Here is a 20653-nt window from a genome sequence, read left to right as displayed (position 1 = left end):
TATATGGTTGTCTACTTGGAAAAGTGCAGTGAGTTTTTTTCTTGCTCTAGCCACTCATGACCTAAGTTGTGTGCTTTTTTTGGTTCACAATATCTTTCCCTCTCTGTAGATGATCAAGCAAATGTGGTCAGGATGGCCGAGTGGTCTAAGGCGCTGCGTTAAGGCCGCAGTCTCTCCTGGAGGCGTGGGTTCGAATCCCACTTCTGACAAAACTTTAAGTCCATTTTGTCTCTGAGTTCTTTTAGAATCTCAGCTAAAAATTGGCAGTGCATATAATATCTGAATAAGTAACAAACTTCAGTTTCAACTGCAAATTAATTTGCCCAATTCTGTCTTCAAGCTCGTATAATATTCTTCTAGCACTCGTGGTGTTTTATGTGTTTTTTGGGGGGTGCTTAAAAAGTCCCTTTTATTAATGAAATGGGTTACATTCAGTCTTGTGATATTTTTGGTTTCCAATAAGTAGATTGTTAATTTTATGTAACCTCATTTTCTAATGCTCCATTCAAGAGATGTTTCCACTATGAAATGCAGAGCAAGGGGAAAGAGCACAAGTGATAGAGCGAGTGAGTGAGAAGGGGTGTTGAGGAAGGAGAGAATGAAACAAAGACAGAGTGAGTGAACGGCAGGTTGGCCTAGAAGAGGAGACTAGAAGTGAAGGCGACATACTTTTCCCTGCTTTTGACCTCCCACCCATCCCAAACCGACCACAAACGTACCATCTATGCAACGTTGGTATGCAGAAATTCACGCCTCAGCCAGTGAGGGTAAGTCCCAGGCCAGGGGCTAGAGAGCAAAAGACTGCATGTGCTCAGACGTTCCCTGCTAGGGACAGTTCATCTGAAACAAGGTCTGCTCTCTTGTATCCAGCAACGATCTAGAAATACTGCATGAATCTGCAAGGCACAATGACAGCATACATTTGCATAATATGCCCCACCTTCTGCCTTCCTACTTCCTGTGCAGTAGTTGTTTGTGTAGAGAGAGAGGTCGCAGGCAAGGTAATTTTGTGAGTAGGATACAGGACCCTAAATAGCTGGTGAGAGGTATGAGGTATTTTAAAAGCATAAAAATTGTACACCTGTGAAATGAAATGCTTTCACATGTGATCTTCTGTGTTTATTGTCCTGTGCATAAAGTTGCACCTTGTGTTTGAAGGTTTAAATTATTTCAGGCTTGCATGGAGGCAGAAATTTCTGAGTGACTTTTATACATTTCTTAAGACTCTGCACTGTCAGGATGGCCGAGTGGTCTAAGGCGCTGTGTTTAGGCTGCAGTCTCCTCTGGAGGCGTGGGTTCGAATCCCACTTCTGACATGACTTTTGGAGATGTAATCTCCTTTTTCAGGTTAACATCTGATGGAAGTTGCATCTGTTGGTCTTCACCTGGGATGTGATTCCGTCCTCATCTAGTCAAGAGAGCTGGGGTTTCTCATATATTTCGGTTGTATAAAGTCTTGCTGACAAAGTGCAGTCCTTACTATATGAGCATAGGACCCATGTAAGAGCTCATCTGGAAGAGTCATGCTCTTGTATGCCCTGGCCAGACAGGCCATGCAAATATGGAAGAATGCCTAGCATCTGGTAGACAGTTGGACTCCAGCACACTTACGGCAATTTCCTCAGGGCTGTGATCAGGGGCTGCTTAGATTTGCGTATCCCACCCTATGTTGTGACATTGAAATTCCTTGTTGAATTTGCTTTAGCTAGCCAAGAGGTGGCTGTTGACTCAATTTCAAAGCAGCTTTGGGCCTTTCAAGTGGCTGGTTAATAGCACTTTCTCTTTGTACGCCTTAAAGGTCTAAAGAGTTCTTCATAGGTACTGCTCTCTATGGATTGTTCAAAGATCTGTTGGAAGTACTTATAATAGGATAAATAAATTGAGGGCATGCCTTTTCGGTACCCCACTTGCATGGCTGTCTGGCCTGTGGAAGGTTCCACAAATGCAAGTCAGGATGGCCCAGTGGTCTAAGGCGCTGCGTTCAGGTCGCAGTCTCTTCTGGAGGCGTGGGTTCAAATCCCACTTCTGACAATTGTGTGTTTACTCTTCTTTTTTCTTGGGAGAGAAAAAATCAGATCATTTCCCTCACATGGGCTTATATGGTTGTCTACTTGGAAAAGTGCAGTGAGTTTTTTTCTTGCTCTAGCCACTCATGACCTAAGTTGTGTGCTTTTTTTGGTTCACAATATCTTTCCCTCTCTGTAGATGATCAAGCAAATGTGGTCAGGATGGCCGAGTGGTCTAAGGCGCTGCGTTAAGGCCGCAGTCTCTCCTGGAGGCGTGGGTTCGAATCCCACTTCTGACAAAACTTTAAGTCCATTTTGTCTCTGAGTTCTTTTAGAATCTCAGCTAAAAATTGGCAGTGCATATAATATCTGAATAAGTAACAAACTTCAGTTTCAACTGCAAATTAATTTGCCCAATTCTGTCTTCAAGCTCGTATAATATTCTTCTAGCACTCGTGGTGTTTTATGTGTTTTTTGGGGGGTGCTTAAAAAGTCCCTTTTATTAATGAAATGGGTTACATTCAGTCTTGTGATATTTTTGGTTTCCAATAAGTAGATTGTTAATTTTATGTAACCTCATTTTCTAATGCTCCATTCAAGAGATGTTTCCACTATGAAATGCAGAGCAAGGGGAAAGAGCACAAGTGATAGAGCGAGTGAGTGAGAAGGGGTGTTGAGGAAGGAGAGAATGAAACAAAGACAGAGTGAGTGAACGGCAGGTTGGCCTAGAAGAGGAGACTAGAAGTGAAGGCGACATACTTTTCCCTGCTTTTGACCTCCCACCCATCCCAAACCGACCACAAACGTACCATCTATGCAACGTTGGTATGCAGAAATTCACGCCTCAGCCAGTGAGGGTAAGTCCCAGGCCAGGGGCTAGAGAGCAAAAGACTGCATGTGCTCAGACGTTCCCTGCTAGGGACAGTTCATCTGAAACAAGGTCTGCTCTCTTGTATCCAGCAACGATCTAGAAATACTGCATGAATCTGCAAGGCACAATGACAGCATACATTTGCATAATATGCCCCACCTTCTGCCTTCCTACTTCCTGTGCAGTAGTTGTTTGTGTAGAGAGAGAGGTCGCAGGCAAGGTAATTTTGTGAGTAGGATACAGGACCCTAAATAGCTGGTGAGAGGTATGAGGTATTTTAAAAGCATAAAAATTGTACACCTGTGAAATGAAATGCTTTCACATGTGATCTTCTGTGTTTATTGTCCTGTGCATAAAGTTGCACCTTGTGTTTGAAGGTTTAAATTATTTCAGGCTTGCATGGAGGCAGAAATTTCTGAGTGACTTTTATACATTTCTTAAGACTCTGCACTGTCAGGATGGCCGAGTGGTCTAAGGCGCTGTGTTTAGGCTGCAGTCTCCTCTGGAGGCGTGGGTTCGAATCCCACTTCTGACATGACTTTTGGAGATGTAATCTCCTTTTTCAGGTTAACATCTGATGGAAGTTGCATCTGTTGGTCTTCACCTGGGATGTGATTCCGTCCTCATCTAGTCAAGAGAGCTGGGGTTTCTCATATATTTCGGTTGTATAAAGTCTTGCTGACAAAGTGCAGTCCTTACTATATGAGCATAGGACCCATGTAAGAGCTCATCTGGAAGAGTCATGCTCTTGTATGCCCTGGCCAGACAGGCCATGCAAATATGGAAGAATGCCTAGCATCTGGTAGACAGTTGGACTCCAGCACACTTACGGCAATTTCCTCAGGGCTGTGATCAGGGGCTGCTTAGATTTGCGTATCCCACCCTATGTTGTGACATTGAAATTCCTTGTTGAATTTGCTTTAGCTAGCCAAGAGGTGGCTGTTGACTCAATTTCAAAGCAGCTTTGGGCCTTTCAAGTGGCTGGTTAATAGCACTTTCTCTTTGTACGCCTTAAAGGTCTAAAGAGGTCTTCATAGGTACTGCTCTCTATGGATTGTTCAAAGATCTGTTGGAAGTACTTATAATAGGATAAATAAATTGAGGGCATGCCTTTTCGGAACCCCACTTGCATGGCTGTCTGGCCTGTGGAAGGCTCCACAAATGCAAGTCAGGATGGCCGAGTGGTCTAAGGCGCTGCGTTCAGGTCGCAGTCTCTTCTGGAGGCGTGGGTTCAAATCCCACTTCTGACAATTGTGTGTTTACTCTTCTTTTTTCTTGGGAGAGAAAAAATCAGATCATTTCCCTCACATGGGCTTATATGGTTGTCTACTTGGAAAAGTGCAGTGAGTTTTTTTCTTGCTCTAGCCACTCATGACCTAAGTTGTGTGCTTTTTTTGGTTCACAATATCTTTCCCTCTCTGTAGATGATCAAGCAAATGTGGTCAGGATGGCCGAGTGGTCTAAGGCGCTGCGTTAAGGCCGCAGTCTCTCCTGGAGGCGTGGGTTCGAATCCCACTTCTGACAAAACTTTAAGTCCATTTTGTCTCTGAGTTCTTTTAGAATCTCAGCTAAAAATTGGCAGTGCATATAATATCTGAATAAGTAACAAACTTCAGTTTCAACTGCAAATTAATTTGCCCAATTCTGTCTTCAAGCTCGTATAATATTCTTCTAGCACTCGTGGTGTTTTATGTGTTTTTTGGGGGGTGCTTAAAAAGTCCCTTTTATTAATGAAATGGGTTACATTCAGTCTTGTGATATTTTTGGTTTCCAATAAGTAGATTGTTAATTTTATGTAACCTCATTTTCTAATGCTCCATTCAAGAGATGTTTCCACTATGAAATGCAGAGCAAGGGGAAAGAGCACAAGTGATAGAGCGAGTGAGTGAGAAGGGGTGTTGAGGAAGGAGAGAATGAAACAAAGACAGAGTGAGTGAACGGCAGGTTGGCCTAGAAGAGGAGACTAGAAGTGAAGGCGACATACTTTTCCCTGCTTTTGACCTCCCACCCATCCCAAACCGACCACAAACGTACCATCTATGCAACGTTGGTATGCAGAAATTCACGCCTCAGCCAGTGAGGGTAAGTCCCAGGCCAGGGGCTAGAGAGCAAAAGACTGCATGTGCTCAGACGTTCCCTGCTAGGGACAGTTCATCTGAAACAAGGTCTGCTCTCTTGTATCCAGCAACGATCTAGAAATACTGCATGAATCTGCAAGGCACAATGACAGCATACATTTGCATAATATGCCCCACCTTCTGCCTTCCTACTTCCTGTGCAGTAGTTGTTTGTGTAGAGAGAGAGGTCGCAGGCAAGGTAATTTTGTGAGTAGGATACAGGACCCTAAATAGCTGGTGAGAGGTATGAGGTATTTTAAAAGCATAAAAATTGTACACCTGTGAAATGAAATGCTTTCACATGTGATCTTCTGTGTTTATTGTCCTGTGCATAAAGTTGCACCTTGTGTTTGAAGGTTTAAATTATTTCAGGCTTGCATGGAGGCAGAAATTTCTGAGTGACTTTTATACATTTCTTAAGACTCTGCACTGTCAGGATGGCCGAGTGGTCTAAGGCGCTGTGTTTAGGCTGCAGTCTCCTCTGGAGGCGTGGGTTCGAATCCCACTTCTGACATGACTTTTGGAGATGTAATCTCCTTTTTCAGGTTAACATCTGATGGAAGTTGCATCTGTTGGTCTTCACCTGGGATGTGATTCCGTCCTCATCTAGTCAAGAGAGCTGGGGTTTCTCATATATTTCGGTTGTATAAAGTCTTGCTGACAAAGTGCAGTCCTTACTATATGAGCATAGGACCCATGTAAGAGCTCATCTGGAAGAGTCATGCTCTTGTATGCCCTGGCCAGACAGGCCATGCAAATATGGAAGAATGCCTAGCATCTGGTAGACAGTTGGACTCCAGCACACTTACGGCAATTTCCTCAGGGCTGTGATCAGGGGCTGCTTAGATTTGCGTATCCCACCCTATGTTGTGACATTGAAATTCCTTGTTGAATTTGCTTTAGCTAGCCAAGAGGTGGCTGTTGACTCAATTTCAAAGCAGCTTTGGGCCTTTCAAGTGGCTGGTTAATAGCACTTTCTCTTTGTACGCCTTAAAGGTCTAAAGAGTTCTTCATAGGTACTGCTCTCTATGGATTGTTCAAAGATCTGTTGGAAGTACTTATAATAGGATAAATAAATTGAGGGCATGCCTTTTCGGTACCCCACTTGCATGGCTGTCTGGCCTGTGGAAGGTTCCACAAATGCAAGTCAGGATGGCCCAGTGGTCTAAGGCGCTGCGTTCAGGTCGCAGTCTCTTCTGGAGGCGTGGGTTCAAATCCCACTTCTGACAATTGTGTGTTTACTCTTCTTTTTTCTTGGGAGAGAAAAAATCAGATCATTTCCCTCACATGGGCTTATATGGTTGTCTACTTGGAAAAGTGCAGTGAGTTTTTTTCTTGCTCTAGCCACTCATGACCTAAGTTGTGTGCTTTTTTTGGTTCACAATATCTTTCCCTCTCTGTAGATGATCAAGCAAATGTGGTCAGGATGGCCGAGTGGTCTAAGGCGCTGCGTTAAGGCCGCAGTCTCTCCTGGAGGCGTGGGTTCGAATCCCACTTCTGACAAAACTTTAAGTCCATTTTGTCTCTGAGTTCTTTTAGAATCTCAGCTAAAAATTGGCAGTGCATATAATATCTGAATAAGTAACAAACTTCAGTTTCAACTGCAAATTAATTTGCCCAATTCTGTCTTCAAGCTCGTATAATATTCTTCTAGCACTCGTGGTGTTTTATGTGTTTTTTGGGGGGTGCTTAAAAAGTCCCTTTTATTAATGAAATGGGTTACATTCAGTCTTGTGATATTTTTGGTTTCCAATAAGTAGATTGTTAATTTTATGTAACCTCATTTTCTAATGCTCCATTCAAGAGATGTTTCCACTATGAAATGCAGAGCAAGGGGAAAGAGCACAAGTGATAGAGCGAGTGAGTGAGAAGGGGTGTTGAGGAAGGAGAGAATGAAACAAAGACAGAGTGAGTGAACGGCAGGTTGGCCTAGAAGAGGAGACTAGAAGTGAAGGCGACATACTTTTCCCTGCTTTTGACCTCCCACCCATCCCAAACCGACCACAAACGTACCATCTATGCAACGTTGGTATGCAGAAATTCACGCCTCAGCCAGTGAGGGTAAGTCCCAGGCCAGGGGCTAGAGAGCAAAAGACTGCATGTGCTCAGACGTTCCCTGCTAGGGACAGTTCATCTGAAACAAGGTCTGCTCTCTTGTATCCAGCAACGATCTAGAAATACTGCATGAATCTGCAAGGCACAATGACAGCATACATTTGCATAATATGCCCCACCTTCTGCCTTCCTACTTCCTGTGCAGTAGTTGTTTGTGTAGAGAGAGAGGTCGCAGGCAAGGTAATTTTGTGAGTAGGATACAGGACCCTAAATAGCTGGTGAGAGGTATGAGGTATTTTAAAAGCATAAAAATTGTACACCTGTGAAATGAAATGCTTTCACATGTGATCTTCTGTGTTTATTGTCCTGTGCATAAAGTTGCACCTTGTGTTTGAAGGTTTAAATTATTTCAGGCTTGCATGGAGGCAGAAATTTCTGAGTGACTTTTATACATTTCTTAAGACTCTGCACTGTCAGGATGGCCGAGTGGTCTAAGGCGCTGTGTTTAGGCTGCAGTCTCCTCTGGAGGCGTGGGTTCGAATCCCACTTCTGACATGACTTTTGGAGATGTAATCTCCTTTTTCAGGTTAACATCTGATGGAAGTTGCATCTGTTGGTCTTCACCTGGGATGTGATTCCGTCCTCATCTAGTCAAGAGAGCTGGGGTTTCTCATATATTTCGGTTGTATAAAGTCTTGCTGACAAAGTGCAGTCCTTACTATATGAGCATAGGACCCATGTAAGAGCTCATCTGGAAGAGTCATGCTCTTGTATGCCCTGGCCAGACAGGCCATGCAAATATGGAAGAATGCCTAGCATCTGGTAGACAGTTGGACTCCAGCACACTTACGGCAATTTCCTCAGGGCTGTGATCAGGGGCTGCTTAGATTTGCGTATCCCACCCTATGTTGTGACATTGAAATTCCTTGTTGAATTTGCTTTAGCTAGCCAAGAGGTGGCTGTTGACTCAATTTCAAAGCAGCTTTGGGCCTTTCAAGTGGCTGGTTAATAGCACTTTCTCTTTGTACGCCTTAAAGGTCTAAAGAGGTCTTCATAGGTACTGCTCTCTATGGATTGTTCAAAGATCTGTTGGAAGTACTTATAATAGGATAAATAAATTGAGGGCATGCCTTTTCGGAACCCCACTTGCATGGCTGTCTGGCCTGTGGAAGGCTCCACAAATGCAAGTCAGGATGGCCGAGTGGTCTAAGGCGCTGCGTTCAGGTCGCAGTCTCTTCTGGAGGCGTGGGTTCAAATCCCACTTCTGACAATTGTGTGTTTACTCTACTTTTTTCTTGAGAGAGAAAAAATCTGATCATTTCCCTCACATGGGCTTATATGGTTGTCTACTTGGAAAAGTGCAGTGAGTTTTTTTCTTGCTCTAGCCACTCATGACCTAAGATGTGTGCTTTTTTTGGTTCACAATATCTTTCCCTCTCTGTAGATGATCGAGCAAATGTGGTCGGGATGGCCGAGTGGTCTAAGGCGCTGCGTTAAGGCCGCAGTCTCTCCTGGAGGCATGGGTTCGAATCCCACTTCTGACAAAACTTTAAGTCCATTTTGTCTCTGAGTTCTTTTAGAATCTCAGCTAAAAATTGGCAGTGCATATAATATCTGAATAAGTAACAAACTTCAGTTTCAACTGCAAATTAGTTTGCCCAATTCTGTCTTCAAGCTCGTATAATATTCTTCTAGCACTCGTGGTGTTTTATGTGTTTTTTGGGGGGTGCTTAAAAAGTCCCTTTTATTAATGAAATGGGTTACATTCAGTCTTGTGATATTTTTGGTTTCCAATAAGTAGATTGTTAATTTTATGTAACCTCATTTTCTAATGCTCCATTCAAGAGATGTTTCCACTATGAAATGCAGAGCAAGGGGAAAGAGCACAAGTGATAGAGCGAGTGAGTGAGAAGGGGTGTTGAGGAAGGAGAGAATGAAACAAAGACAGAGTGAGTGAACGGCAGGTAGGCCTAGAAGAGGAGACTAGAAGTGAAGGCGACATACTTTTCCATGCTTTTGACCTCCCACCCATCCCAAACCGACCACAAACGTACCATCTATGCAACGTTGGTATGCAGTAATTCACGCCTCAGCCAGTGAGGGTAAGTCCCAGGCCAGGGGATAGAGAGCAAAAGACTGCATGTGCTCAGACGTTCCCTGCTAGGGACAGTTGATCTGAAACAAGGTCGGCTCTCTTGTATCCAGCAAGGATCTAGAATTCCTGCATGAATCTGCAAGGCACAATGACAGCATACATTTGCATAATATGCCCCACCTTCTGCCTTCCTACTTCCTGTGCAGTAGTTGTTTGTGTAGAGAGAGAGGTCGCAGGCAAGGTAATTTTGTGAGTAGGATACAGGACCCTAAATAGCTGGTGAGAGGTATGAGGTATTTTAAAAGCATAAAAATTGTACACCTGTGAAATGAAATGCTTTCACATGTGATCTTCTGTGTTTATTGTCCTGTGCATAAAGTTGCACCTTGTGTTTGAAGGTTTAAATTATTTCAGGCTTGCATGGAGGCAGAAATTTCTGAGTGACTTTTATACATTTCTTAAGACTCTGCACTGTCAGGATGGCCGAGTGGTCTAAAGTGCTGTGTTTAGGCCGCAGTCTTCTCTGGAGACGTGGGTTCGAATCCCACTTCTGACATGACTTTTGGAGATGTAATCTCCTTTTTCAGGTTAACATCTGATGGAAGTTGCATCTGTTGGTCTTCACCTGGGATGTGATTCCGTCCTCATCTAGTCAAGAGAGCTGGGGTTTCTCATATATTTCGGTTGTATAAAGTCTTGCTGACAAAGTGCAGTCCTTACTATATGAGCATAGGACCTATGTAAGAGCTCATCTGGAAGAGTCATGCTCTTGTATGCCCTGGCCAGACAGGCCATGCAAATATGGAAGAATGCCTAGCATCTGGTAGACAGTTGGACTCCAGCACACTTACGGCAATTTCCTCAGGGCTGTGATCAGGGGCTGCTTAGATTTGAGTATTCCACCCTATGTTGTGACATTGAAATTCCTTGTTGAATTTGCTTTAGCTAGCCAAGAGGTGGCTGTTGACTCAATTTCAAAGCAGCTTTGGGCCTTTCAAGTGGCTGGTTAATAGCACTTTCTCTTTGTACGCCTTAAAGGTCTAAAGAGTTCTTCATAGGTACTGCTCTCTATGGATTGTTCAAAGATCTGTTGGAAGTACTTATAATAGGATACATTTATTGAGGGCATGCCTTTTCGGTACCCCACTTGCATGGCTGTCTGGCCTGTGGAAGGTTCCACAAATGCAAGTCAGGATGGCAGAGTTGTCTAAGGCGCTGCGTTCAGGTCGCAGTCGCTTCTGGAGGCGTGGGTTCAAATCCCACTTCTGACAATTGTGTGTTTACTCTTCTTTTTTCTTGGGAGAGAAAAAATCAGATCATTTCCCTCACATGGGCTTATATGGTTGTCTACTTGGAAAAGTGCAGTGAGTTTTTTTCTTGCTCTAGCCACTCATGACCTAAGTTGTGTGCTTTTTTTGGTTCACAATATCTTTCCCTCTCTGTAGATGATCAAGCAAATGTGGTCAGGATGGCCGAGTGGTCTAAGGCGCTGCGTTAAGGCCGCAGTCTCTCCTGGAGGCGTGGGTTCGAATCCCACTTCTGACAAAACTTTAAGTCCATTTTGTCTCTGAGTTCTTTTAGAATCTCAGCTAAAAATTGGCAGTGCATATAATATCTGAATAAGTAACAAACTTCAGTTTCAACTGCAAATTAATTTGCCCAATTCTGTCTTCAAGCTCGTATAATATTCTTCTAGCACTCGTGGTGTTTTATGTGTTTTTTGGGGGGTGCTTAAAAAGTCCCTTTTATTAATGAAATGGGTTACATTCAGTCTTGTGATATTTTTGGTTTCCAATAAGTAGATTGTTAATTTTATGTAACCTCATTTTCTAATGCTCCATTCAAGAGATGTTTCCACTATGAAATGCAGAGCAAGGGGAAAGAGCACAAGTGATAGAGCGAGTGAGTGAGAAGGGGTGTTGAGGAAGGAGAGAATGAAACAAAGACAGAGTGAGTGAACGGCAGGTTGGCCTAGAAGAGGAGACTAGAAGTGAAGGCGACATACTTTTCCCTGCTTTTGACCTCCCACCCATCCCAAACCGACCACAAACGTACCATCTATGCAACGTTGGTATGCAGAAATTCACGCCTCAGCCAGTGAGGGTAAGTCCCAGGCCAGGGGCTAGAGAGCAAAAGACTGCATGTGCTCAGACGTTCCCTGCTAGGGACAGTTCATCTGAAACAAGGTCTGCTCTCTTGTATCCAGCAACGATCTAGAAATACTGCATGAATCTGCAAGGCACAATGACAGCATACATTTGCATAATATGCCCCACCTTCTGCCTTCCTACTTCCTGTGCAGTAGTTGTTTGTGTAGAGAGAGAGGTCGCAGGCAAGGTAATTTTGTGAGTAGGATACAGGACCCTAAATAGCTGGTGAGAGGTATGAGGTATTTTAAAAGCATAAAAATTGTACACCTGTGAAATGAAATGCTTTCACATGTGATCTTCTGTGTTTATTGTCCTGTGCATAAAGTTGCACCTTGTGTTTGAAGGTTTAAATTATTTCAGGCTTGCATGGAGGCAGAAATTTCTGAGTGACTTTTATACATTTCTTAAGACTCTGCACTGTCAGGATGGCCGAGTGGTCTAAGGCGCTGTGTTTAGGCCGCAGTCTCCTCTGGAGGCGTGGGTTCGAATCCCACTTCTGACATGACTTTTGGAGATGTAATCTCCTTTTTCAGGTTAACATCTGATGGAAGTTGCATCTGTTGGTCTTCACCTGGGATGTGATTCCGTCCTCATCTAGTCAAGAGAGCTGGGGTTTCTCATATATTTCGGTTGTATAAAGTCTTGCTGACAAAGTGCAGTCCTTACTATATGAGCATAGGACCCATGTAAGAGCTCATCTGGAAGAGTCATGCTCTTGTATGCCCTGGCCAGACAGGCCATGCAAATATGGAAGAATGCCTAGCATCTGGTAGACAGTTGGACTCCAGCACACTTACGGCAATTTCCTCAGGGCTGTGATCAGGGGCTGCTTAGATTTGCGTATCCCACCCTATGTTGTGACATTGAAATTCCTTGTTGAATTTGCTTTAGCTAGCCAAGAGGTGGCTGTTGACTCAATTTCAAAGCAGCTTTGGGCCTTTCAAGTGGCTGGTTAATAGCACTTTCTCTTTGTACGCCTTAAAGGTCTAAAGAGTTCTTCATAGGTACTGCTCTCTATGGATTGGTCATAGATCTGTTGGAAGTACTTATAATAGGATAAATAAATTGAGGGCATGCCTTTTCGGTACCCCACTTGCATGGCTGTCTGGCCTGTGGAAGGTTCCACAAATGCAAGTCAGGATGGCCGAGTGGTCTAAGGTGCTGCGTTCAGGTCGCAGTCTCCTCTGGAGGCGTGGGTTCAAATCCCACTTCTGACAATTGTGTGTTTACTCTACTTTTTTCTTGAGAGAGAAAAAATCTGATCATTTCCCTCACATGGGCTTATATGGTTGTCTACTTGGAAAAGTGCAGTGAGTTTTTTTCTTGCTCTAGCCACTCATGACCTAAGATGTGTGCTTTTTTTGGTTCACAATATCTTTCCCTCTCTGTAGATGATCGAGCAAATGTGGTCAGGATGGCCGAGTGGTCTAAGGCGCTGCGTTAAGGCCGCAGTCTCTCCTGGAGGCGTGGGTTCGAATCCCACTTCTGACAAAACTTTAAGTCCATTTTGTCTCTGAGTTCTTTTAGAATCTCAGCTAAAAATTGGCAGTGCATATAATATCTGAATAAGTAACAAACTTCAGTTTCAACTGCAAATTAATTTGCCCAATTCTGTCTTCAAGCTCGTATAATATTTTTCTAGCACTCGTGGTGTTTTATGTGTTTTTTGGGGGGTGCTTAAAAAGTCCCTTTTATTAATGAAATGGGTTACATTCAGTCTTGTGATATTTTTGGTTTCCAATAAGTAGATTGTTAATTTTATGTAACCTCATTTTCTAATGCTCCATTCAAGAGATGTTTCCACTATGAAATGCAGAGCAAGGGGAAAGAGCACAAGTGATAGAGCGAGTGAGTGAGAAGGGGTGTTGAGGAAGGAGAGAATGAAACAAAGACAGAGTGAGTGAACGGCAGGTAGGCCTAGAAGAGGAGACTAGAAGTGAAGGCGACATACTTTTCCATGCTTTTGACCTCCCACCCATCCCAAACCGACCACAAACGTACCATCTATGCAACGTTGGTATGCAGTAATTCACGCCTCAGCCAGTGAGGGTAAGTCCCAGGCCAGGGGATAGAGAGCAAAAGACTGCATGTGCTCAGACGTTCCCTGCTAGGGACAGTTGATCTGAAACAAGGTCGGCTCTCTTGTATCCAGCAAGGATCTAGAATTCCTGCATGAATCTGCAAGGCACAATGACAGCATACATTTGCATAATATGCCCCACCTTCTGCCTTCCTACTTCCTGTGCAGTAGTTGTTTGTGTAGAGAGAGAGGTCGCAGGCAAGGTAATTTTGTGAGTAGGATACAGGACCCTAAATAGCTGGTGAGAGGTATGAGGTATTTTAAAAGCATAAAAATTGTACACCTGTGAAATGAAATGCTTTCACATGTGATCTTCTGTGTTTATTGTCCTGTGCATAAAGTTGCACCTTGTGTTTGAAGGTTTAAATTATTTCAGGCTTGCATGGAGGCAGAAATTTCTGAGTGACTTTTATACATTTCTTAAGACTCTGCACTGTCAGGATGGCCGAGTGGTCTAAAGTGCTGTGTTTAGGCCGCAGTCTCCTCTGGAGACGTGGGTTCGAATCCCACTTCTGACATGACTTTTGGAGATGTAATCTCCTTTTTCAGGTTAACATCTGATGGAAGTTGCATCTGTTGGTCTTCACCTGGGATGTGATTCCGTCCTCATCTAGTCAAGAGAGCTGGGGTTTCTCATATATTTCGGTTGTATAAAGTCTTGCTGACAAAGTGCAGTCCTTACTATATGAGCATAGGACCTATGTAAGAGCTCATCTGGAAGAGTCATGCTCTTGTATGCCCTGGCCAGACAGGCCATGCAAATATGGAAGAATGCCTAGCATCTGGTAGACAGTTGGACTCCAGCACACTTACGGCAATTTCCTCAGGGCTGTGATCAGGGGCTGCTTAGATTTGAGTATTCCACCCTATGTTGTGACATTGAAATTCCTTGTTGAATTTGCTTTAGCTAGCCAAGAGGTGGCTGTTGACTCAATTTCAAAGCAGCTTTGGGCCTTTCAAGTGGCTGGTTAATAGCACTTTCTCTTTGTACGCCTTAAAGGTCTAAAGAGTTCTTCATAGGTACTGCTCTCTATGGATTGTTCAAAGATCTGTTGGAAGTACTTATAATAGGATAAATAAATTGAGGGCATGCCTTTTCGGTACCCCACTTGCATGGCTGTCTGGCCTGTGGAAGGTTCCACAAATGCAAGTCAGGATGGCCGAGTGGTCTAAGGCGCTGCGTTCAGGTCGCAGTCTCTTCTGGAGGCGTGGGTTCAAATCCCACTTCTGACAATTGTGTGTTTACTCTTCTTTTTTCTTGGGAGAGAAAAAATCAGATCATTTCCCTCACATTGGCTTATATGGTTGTCTACTTGGAAAAGTGCAGTGAGTTTTTTTCTTGCTCTAGCCACTCATGACCTAAGTTGTGTGCTTTTTTTGGTTCACAATATCTTTCCCTCTCTGTAGATGATCAAGCAAATGTGGTCAGGATGGCCGAGTGGTCTAAGGCGCTGCGTTAAGGCCGCAATCTCTCCTGGAGGCGTGGGTTTGAATCCCACTTCTGACAAAACTTTAAGTCCATTTTGTCTCTGAGTTCTTTTAGAATCTCAGCTAAAAATTGGCAGTGCATATAATATCTGAATAAGTAACAAACTTCAGTTTCAACTGCAAATTAATTTGCCCAATTCTGTCTTCAAGCTCGTATAATATTCTTCTAGCACTCGTGGTGTTTTATGTGTTTTTTGGGGGGTGCTTAAAAAGTCCCTTTTATTAATGAAATGGGTTACATTCAGTCTTGTGATATTTTTGGTTTCCAATAAGTAGATTGTTAATTTTATGTAACCTCATTTTCTAATGCTCCATTCAAGAGATGTTTCCACTATGAAATGCAGAGCAAGGGGAAAGAGCACAAGTGATAGAGCGAGTGAGTGAGAAGGGGTGTTGAGGAAGGAGAGAATGAAACAAAGACAGAGTGAGTGAACGGCAGGTTGGCCTAGAAGAGGAGACTAGAAGTGAAGGCGACATACTTTTCCCTGCTTTTGACCTCCCACCCATCCCAAACCGACCACAAACGTACCATCTATGCAACGTTGGTATGCAGAAATTCACGCCTCAGCCAGTGAGGGTAAGTCCCAGGCCAGGGGCTAGAGAGCAAAAGACTGCATGTGCTCAGACGTTCCCTGCTAGGGACAGTTCATCTGAAACAAGGTCTGCTCTCTTGTATCCAGCAACGATCTAGAAATACTGCATGAATCTGCAAGGCACAATGACAGCATACATTTGCATAATATGCCCCACCTTCTGCCTTCCTACTTCCTGTGCAGTAGTTGTTTGTGTAGAGAGAGAGGTCGCAGGCAAGGTAATTTTGTGAGTAGGATACAGGACCCTAAATAGCTGGTGAGAGGTATGAGGTATTTTAAAAGCATAAAAATTGTACACCTGTGAAATGAAATGCTTTCACATGTGATCTTCTGTGTTTATTGTCCTGTGCATAAAGTTGCACCTTGTGTTTGAAGGTTTAAATTATTTCAGGCTTGCATGGAGGCAGAAATTTCTGAGTGACTTTTATACATTTCTTAAGACTCTGCACTGTCAGGATGGCCGAGTGGTCTAAGGCGCTGTGTTTAGGCCGCAGTCTCCTCTGGAGGCGTGGGTTCGAATCCCACTTCTGACATGACTTTTGGAGATGTAATCTCCTTTTTCAGGTTAACATCTGATGGAAGTTGCATCTGTTGGTCTTCACCTGGGATGTGATTCCGTCCTCATCTAGTCAAGAGAGCTGGGGTTTCTCATATATTTCGGTTGTATAAAGTCTTGCTGACAAAGTGCAGTCCTTACTATATGAGCATAGGACCCATGTAAGAGCTCATCTGGAAGAGTCATGCTCTTGTATGCCCTGGCCAGACAGGCCATGCAAATATGGAAGAATGCCTAGCATCTGGTAGACAGTTGGACTCCAGCACACTTACGGCAATTTCCTCAGGGCTGTGATCAGGGGCTGCTTAGATTTGCGTATCCCACCCTATGTTGTGACATTGAAATTCCTTGTTGAATTTGCTTTAGCTAGCCAAGAGGTGGCTGTTGACTCAATTTCAAAGCAGCTTTGGGCCTTTCAAGTGGCTGGTTAATAGCACTTTCTCTTTGTACGCCTTAAAGGTCTAAAGAGTTCTTCATAGGTACTGCTCTCTATGGATTGGTCATAGATCTGTTGGAAGTACTTATAATAGGATAAATAAATTGAGGGCATGCCTTTTCGGTACCCCACTTGCATGGCTGTCTGGCCTGTGGAAGGTTCCACAAATGCAAGTCAGGATGGCCGAGTGGTCTAAGGCGCTGCGTTCAGGTCGCAGTCTCCTCTGGAGGCGTGGGTTCAAATCCCACTTCTGACAATTGTGTGTTTACTCTACTTTTTTCTTGAGAGAGAAAAAATCAGATCATTTCCCTCACAATGGCTTATATGGTTGTCTGCTTGGAAAAGTGCAGTGAGTTTTTTTCTTGCTCTAGCCACTCATGACCTAAGATGTGTGCTTTTTTTGGTTCACAATATCTTTTCCTCTCTGTAGATGATCAAGCTAATGTGGTCAGGATGGCCGAGTGGTCTAAGGCGCTGCGTTAAGGCCGCAGTCTCTCCTGGAGGCGTGGGTTCGAATCCCACTTCTGACAAAACTTTAAGTCCATTTTGTCTCTGAGTTCTTTTAGAATCTCAGCTAAAAATTGGCAGTGCATATAATATCTGAATAAGTAACAAACTTCAGTTTCAACTGCAAATTAATTTGCCCAATTCTGTCTTCAAGCTCGTATAATATTCTTCTAGCACTCGTGGTGTTTTATGTTTTTTTTGGGGGGTGCTTAAAAAGTCCCTTTTATTAATGAAATGGGTTACATTCAGTCTTGTGATATTTTTCGTTTCCAATAAGTAGATTGTTAATTTTATGTAACCTCATTTTCTAATGCTCCATTCAAGAGATGTTTCCACTATGAAATGCAGAGCAAGGGGAAAGAGCAGAAGTGATAGAGCGAGTGAGTGAGAAGGGGTGTTGAGGAAGGAGAGAATGAAACAAAGACAGAGTGAGTGAACGGCAGGTAGGCCTAGAAGAGGAGACTAGAAGTGAAGGCGACATACTTTTCCCTGCTTTTGACCTCCCACCCATCCCAAACCGACCACAAACGTACCATCTATGCAACGTTGGTATGCAGAAATTCACGCCTCAGCCAGTGAGGGTAAGTCCCAGGCCAGGGGCTAGAGAGCAAAAGACTGCATGTGCTCAGACGTTCCCTGCTAGGGACAGTTGATCTGAAACAAGGTCTGCTCTCTTGTATCCAGCAAGGATCTAGAAATCCTGCATGAATCTGCAAGGCACAATGACAGCATACATTTGCATAATATGCCCCACCTTCTGCCTTCCTACTTCCTGTGCAGTAGTTGTTTGTGTAGAGAGAGAGGTCGCAGGCAAGGTAATTTTGTGAGTAGGATACAGGACCCTAAATAGCTGGTGAGAGGTATGAGGTATTCTAAAAGCATAAAAATTGTACACCTGTGAAATGAAATGCTTTCACATGTGATCTTCTGTGTTTATTGTCCTGTGCATAAAGTTGCACCTTGTGTTTGAAGGTTTAAATTATTTCAGGCTTGCATGGAGGCAGAAATTTCTGATTGACTTTTATACATTTCTTAAGACTCTGCACTGTCAGGATGGCCGAGTGGTCTAAGGCGCTGTGTTTAGGCTGCAGTCTCCTCTGGAGGCGTGGGTTCGAATCTCACTTCTGACATGACTTTTGGAGATGTAATCTCCTTTTTCAGGTTAACATCTGATGGAAATTGCATCTGTTGGTCTTCACCTGGGATGTGATTCCGTCCTCATCTAGTCAAGAGAGCTGGGGTTTCTCATATATTTCGGTTGTATAAAGTCTTGCTGACAAAGTGCAGTCCTTACTATATGAGCATAGGACCCATGTAAGAGCTCATCTGGAAGAGTCATGCTCTTGTATGCCCTGGCCAGACAGGCCATGCAAATATGGAAGAATGCCTAGCATCTGGTAGACAGTTGGACTCCAGCACACTTACGGCAATTTCCTCAGGGCTGTGATCAGGGACTGCTTAGATTTGCGTATTCCACCCTATGTTGTGACATTGAAATTCCTTGTTGAATTTGCTTTAGCTAGCCAAGAGGTGGCTTTTGACTCAATTTCAAAGCAGCTTTGGGCCTTTCAAGTGGCTGGTTAATAGCACTTTCTCTTTGTACGCCTTAAAGGTCTAAAGAGTTCTTCATAGGTACTGCTCTCTATGGATTGTTCAAAGATCTTTTGGAAGTACTTATAATAGGATAAATAAATTGAGGGCATGCCTTTTCGGTACCCCACTTGCATGGCTGTCTGGCCTGTGGAAGGTTCCACAAATGCAAGTCAGGATGGCCGAGTGGTCTAAGGCGCTGCGTTCAGGTCGCAGTCTCTTCTGGAGGCGTGGGTTCAAATCCCACTTCTGACAATTGTGTGTTTACTCTACTTTTTTCTTGAGAGAGAAAAAATCTGATCATTTCCCTCACATGGGCTTATATGGTTGTCTACTTGGAAAAGTGCAGTGAGTTTTTTTCTTGCTCTAGCCACTCATGACCTAAGATGTGTGCTTTTTTTGGTTCACAATATCTTTCCCTCTCTGTAGATGATCAAGCAAATGTGGTCAGGATGGCCGAGTGGTCTAAGGCGCTGCGTTAAGGCCGCAGTCTCTCCTGGAGGCGTGGGTTCGAATCCCACTTCTGACAAAACTTTAAGTCCATTTTGTCTCTGAGTTCTTTTAGAATCTCAGCTAAAAATTGGCAGTGCATATAATATCTGAATAAGTAACAAACTTCAGTTTCAACTGCAAATTAATTTGCCCAATTCTGTCTTCAAGCTCGTATAATATTCTTCTAGCACTCGTGGTGTTTTATGTGTTTTTTGGGGGGTGCTTAAAAAGTCCCTTTTATTAATGAAATGGGTTACATTCAGTCTTGTGATATTTTTGGTTTCCAATAAGTAGATTGTTAATTTTATGTAACCTCATTTTCTAATGCTCCATTCAAGAGATGTTTCCACTATGAAATGCAGAGCAAGGGGAAAGAGCACAAGTGATAGAGCGAGTGAGTGAGAAGGGGTGTTGAGGAAGGAGAGAATGAAACAAAGACAGAGTGAGTGAACGGCAGGTAGGCCTAGAAGAGGAGACTAGAAGTGAAGGCGACATACTTTTCCATGCTTTTGACCTCCCACCCATCCCAAACCGACCACAAACGTACCATCTATGCAACGTTGGTATGCAGTAATTCACGCCTCAGCCAGTGAGGGTAAGTCCCAGGCCAGGGGATAGAGAGCAAAAGACTGCATGTGCTCAGACGTTCCCTGCTAGGGACAGTTGATCTGAAACAAGGTCTGCTCTCTTGTATCCAGCAAGGATCTAGAATTCCTGCATGAATCTGCAAGGCACAATGACAGCATACATTTGCATAATATGCCCCACCTTCTGCCTTTCTACTTCCTGTGCAGTAGTTGTTTGTGTAGAGAGAGAGGTCGCAGGCAAGGTAATTTTGTGAGTAGGATACAGGACCCTAAATAGCTGGTGAGAGGTATGAGGTATTTTAAAAGCATAAAAATTGTACACCTGTGAAATGAAATGCTTTCACATGTGATCTTCTGTGTTTATTGTCCTGTGCATAAAGTTGCACCTTGTGTTGGAAGGTTTAAATTATTTCAGGCTTGCATGGAGGCAGAAATTTCTGAGTGACTTTTATACATTTCTTAAGACTCTGCACTGTCAGGATGGCCGAGTGGTCTAAAGTGCTGTGTTTAGGCCGCAGTGTCCTCTGGAGGCGTGGGTTCGAATTCCACTTCTGACATGACTTTTGGAGATGTAATCTCCTTTTTCAGGTTAACATCTGATGGAAGTTGCATCTGTTGGTCTTCACCTGGGATGTGATTCCGTCCTCATCTAGTCAAGAGAGCTGGGGTTTCTCATATATTTCGGTTGTATAAAGTCTTGCTGACAAAGTGCAGTCCTTACTATATGAGCATAGGACCCATGTAAGAGCTCATCTGGAAGAGTCATGCTCTTGTATGCCCTGGCCAGACAGGCCATGCAAATATGGAAGAATGCCTAGCATCTGGTAGACAGTTGGACTCCAGCACACTTACGGCAATTTCCTCAGGGCTGTGATCAGGGGCTGCTTAGATTTGCGTATTCCACCCTATGTTGTGACATTGAAATTCCTTGTTGAATTTGCTTTAGCTAGCCAAGAGGTGGCTGTTGACTCAATTTCAAAGCAGCTTTGGGCCTTTCAAGTGGCTGGTTAATAGCACTTTCTCTTTGTAC

General features: G+C 43.6%; 23 non-coding genes across 23 annotated transcripts; all 23 read left to right on the top strand.

Moving 5' to 3' along the window:
- Positions 1 to 126: 126 nt before the first annotated feature.
- On the top strand, positions 127 to 209 carry TRNAL-AAG (transfer RNA leucine (anticodon AAG)). Its single transcript has one exon. It is a non-coding gene; the product is annotated as a tRNA-Leu (tRNA).
- A 1024-nt stretch (positions 210 to 1233) lies between these two features.
- Positions 1234 to 1316, top strand: TRNAL-UAG (transfer RNA leucine (anticodon UAG)). The gene has a single exon. It is a non-coding gene; the product is annotated as a tRNA-Leu (tRNA).
- Positions 1317 to 1948: 632 nt separating this feature from the next.
- On the top strand, positions 1949 to 2031 carry TRNAL-CAG (transfer RNA leucine (anticodon CAG)). The gene has a single exon. It is a non-coding gene; the product is annotated as a tRNA-Leu (tRNA).
- Positions 2032 to 2222: 191 nt separating this feature from the next.
- Positions 2223 to 2305, top strand: TRNAL-AAG (transfer RNA leucine (anticodon AAG)). Its single transcript has one exon. It is a non-coding gene; the product is annotated as a tRNA-Leu (tRNA).
- Positions 2306 to 3329: 1024 nt separating this feature from the next.
- TRNAL-UAG (transfer RNA leucine (anticodon UAG)) lies at positions 3330 to 3412 on the top strand. The gene has a single exon. It is a non-coding gene; the product is annotated as a tRNA-Leu (tRNA).
- A 632-nt stretch (positions 3413 to 4044) lies between these two features.
- Positions 4045 to 4127, top strand: TRNAL-CAG (transfer RNA leucine (anticodon CAG)). Its single transcript has one exon. It is a non-coding gene; the product is annotated as a tRNA-Leu (tRNA).
- A 191-nt stretch (positions 4128 to 4318) lies between these two features.
- On the top strand, positions 4319 to 4401 carry TRNAL-AAG (transfer RNA leucine (anticodon AAG)). Its single transcript has one exon. It is a non-coding gene; the product is annotated as a tRNA-Leu (tRNA).
- Positions 4402 to 5425: 1024 nt separating this feature from the next.
- On the top strand, positions 5426 to 5508 carry TRNAL-UAG (transfer RNA leucine (anticodon UAG)). Its single transcript has one exon. It is a non-coding gene; the product is annotated as a tRNA-Leu (tRNA).
- Positions 5509 to 6140: 632 nt separating this feature from the next.
- Positions 6141 to 6223, top strand: TRNAL-CAG (transfer RNA leucine (anticodon CAG)). The gene has a single exon. It is a non-coding gene; the product is annotated as a tRNA-Leu (tRNA).
- Positions 6224 to 6414: 191 nt separating this feature from the next.
- TRNAL-AAG (transfer RNA leucine (anticodon AAG)) lies at positions 6415 to 6497 on the top strand. Its single transcript has one exon. It is a non-coding gene; the product is annotated as a tRNA-Leu (tRNA).
- Positions 6498 to 7521: 1024 nt separating this feature from the next.
- On the top strand, positions 7522 to 7604 carry TRNAL-UAG (transfer RNA leucine (anticodon UAG)). Its single transcript has one exon. It is a non-coding gene; the product is annotated as a tRNA-Leu (tRNA).
- A 632-nt stretch (positions 7605 to 8236) lies between these two features.
- On the top strand, positions 8237 to 8319 carry TRNAL-CAG (transfer RNA leucine (anticodon CAG)). The gene has a single exon. It is a non-coding gene; the product is annotated as a tRNA-Leu (tRNA).
- A 191-nt stretch (positions 8320 to 8510) lies between these two features.
- On the top strand, positions 8511 to 8593 carry TRNAL-AAG (transfer RNA leucine (anticodon AAG)). Its single transcript has one exon. It is a non-coding gene; the product is annotated as a tRNA-Leu (tRNA).
- Positions 8594 to 10606: 2013 nt separating this feature from the next.
- Positions 10607 to 10689, top strand: TRNAL-AAG (transfer RNA leucine (anticodon AAG)). Its single transcript has one exon. It is a non-coding gene; the product is annotated as a tRNA-Leu (tRNA).
- Positions 10690 to 11713: 1024 nt separating this feature from the next.
- On the top strand, positions 11714 to 11796 carry TRNAL-UAG (transfer RNA leucine (anticodon UAG)). The gene has a single exon. It is a non-coding gene; the product is annotated as a tRNA-Leu (tRNA).
- A 632-nt stretch (positions 11797 to 12428) lies between these two features.
- TRNAL-CAG (transfer RNA leucine (anticodon CAG)) lies at positions 12429 to 12511 on the top strand. The gene has a single exon. It is a non-coding gene; the product is annotated as a tRNA-Leu (tRNA).
- Positions 12512 to 12702: 191 nt separating this feature from the next.
- On the top strand, positions 12703 to 12785 carry TRNAL-AAG (transfer RNA leucine (anticodon AAG)). Its single transcript has one exon. It is a non-coding gene; the product is annotated as a tRNA-Leu (tRNA).
- Positions 12786 to 14524: 1739 nt separating this feature from the next.
- TRNAL-CAG (transfer RNA leucine (anticodon CAG)) lies at positions 14525 to 14607 on the top strand. Its single transcript has one exon. It is a non-coding gene; the product is annotated as a tRNA-Leu (tRNA).
- Positions 14608 to 15905: 1298 nt separating this feature from the next.
- Positions 15906 to 15988, top strand: TRNAL-UAG (transfer RNA leucine (anticodon UAG)). Its single transcript has one exon. It is a non-coding gene; the product is annotated as a tRNA-Leu (tRNA).
- Positions 15989 to 16620: 632 nt separating this feature from the next.
- TRNAL-CAG (transfer RNA leucine (anticodon CAG)) lies at positions 16621 to 16703 on the top strand. Its single transcript has one exon. It is a non-coding gene; the product is annotated as a tRNA-Leu (tRNA).
- A 191-nt stretch (positions 16704 to 16894) lies between these two features.
- On the top strand, positions 16895 to 16977 carry TRNAL-AAG (transfer RNA leucine (anticodon AAG)). Its single transcript has one exon. It is a non-coding gene; the product is annotated as a tRNA-Leu (tRNA).
- A 1739-nt stretch (positions 16978 to 18716) lies between these two features.
- Positions 18717 to 18799, top strand: TRNAL-CAG (transfer RNA leucine (anticodon CAG)). Its single transcript has one exon. It is a non-coding gene; the product is annotated as a tRNA-Leu (tRNA).
- A 191-nt stretch (positions 18800 to 18990) lies between these two features.
- TRNAL-AAG (transfer RNA leucine (anticodon AAG)) lies at positions 18991 to 19073 on the top strand. Its single transcript has one exon. It is a non-coding gene; the product is annotated as a tRNA-Leu (tRNA).
- The last annotated feature ends 1580 nt before the right edge of the window (positions 19074 to 20653 follow it).

The sequence above is a fragment of the Lissotriton vulgaris genome, chromosome 8, assembly GCF_964263255.1.
Source record: "Lissotriton vulgaris chromosome 8, aLisVul1.2, whole genome shotgun sequence".
NCBI classification, from domain to species: Eukaryota; Metazoa; Chordata; class Amphibia; order Caudata; family Salamandridae; genus Lissotriton; species Lissotriton vulgaris.
This window is presented reverse-complemented; position numbering and strand designations above follow the sequence as displayed.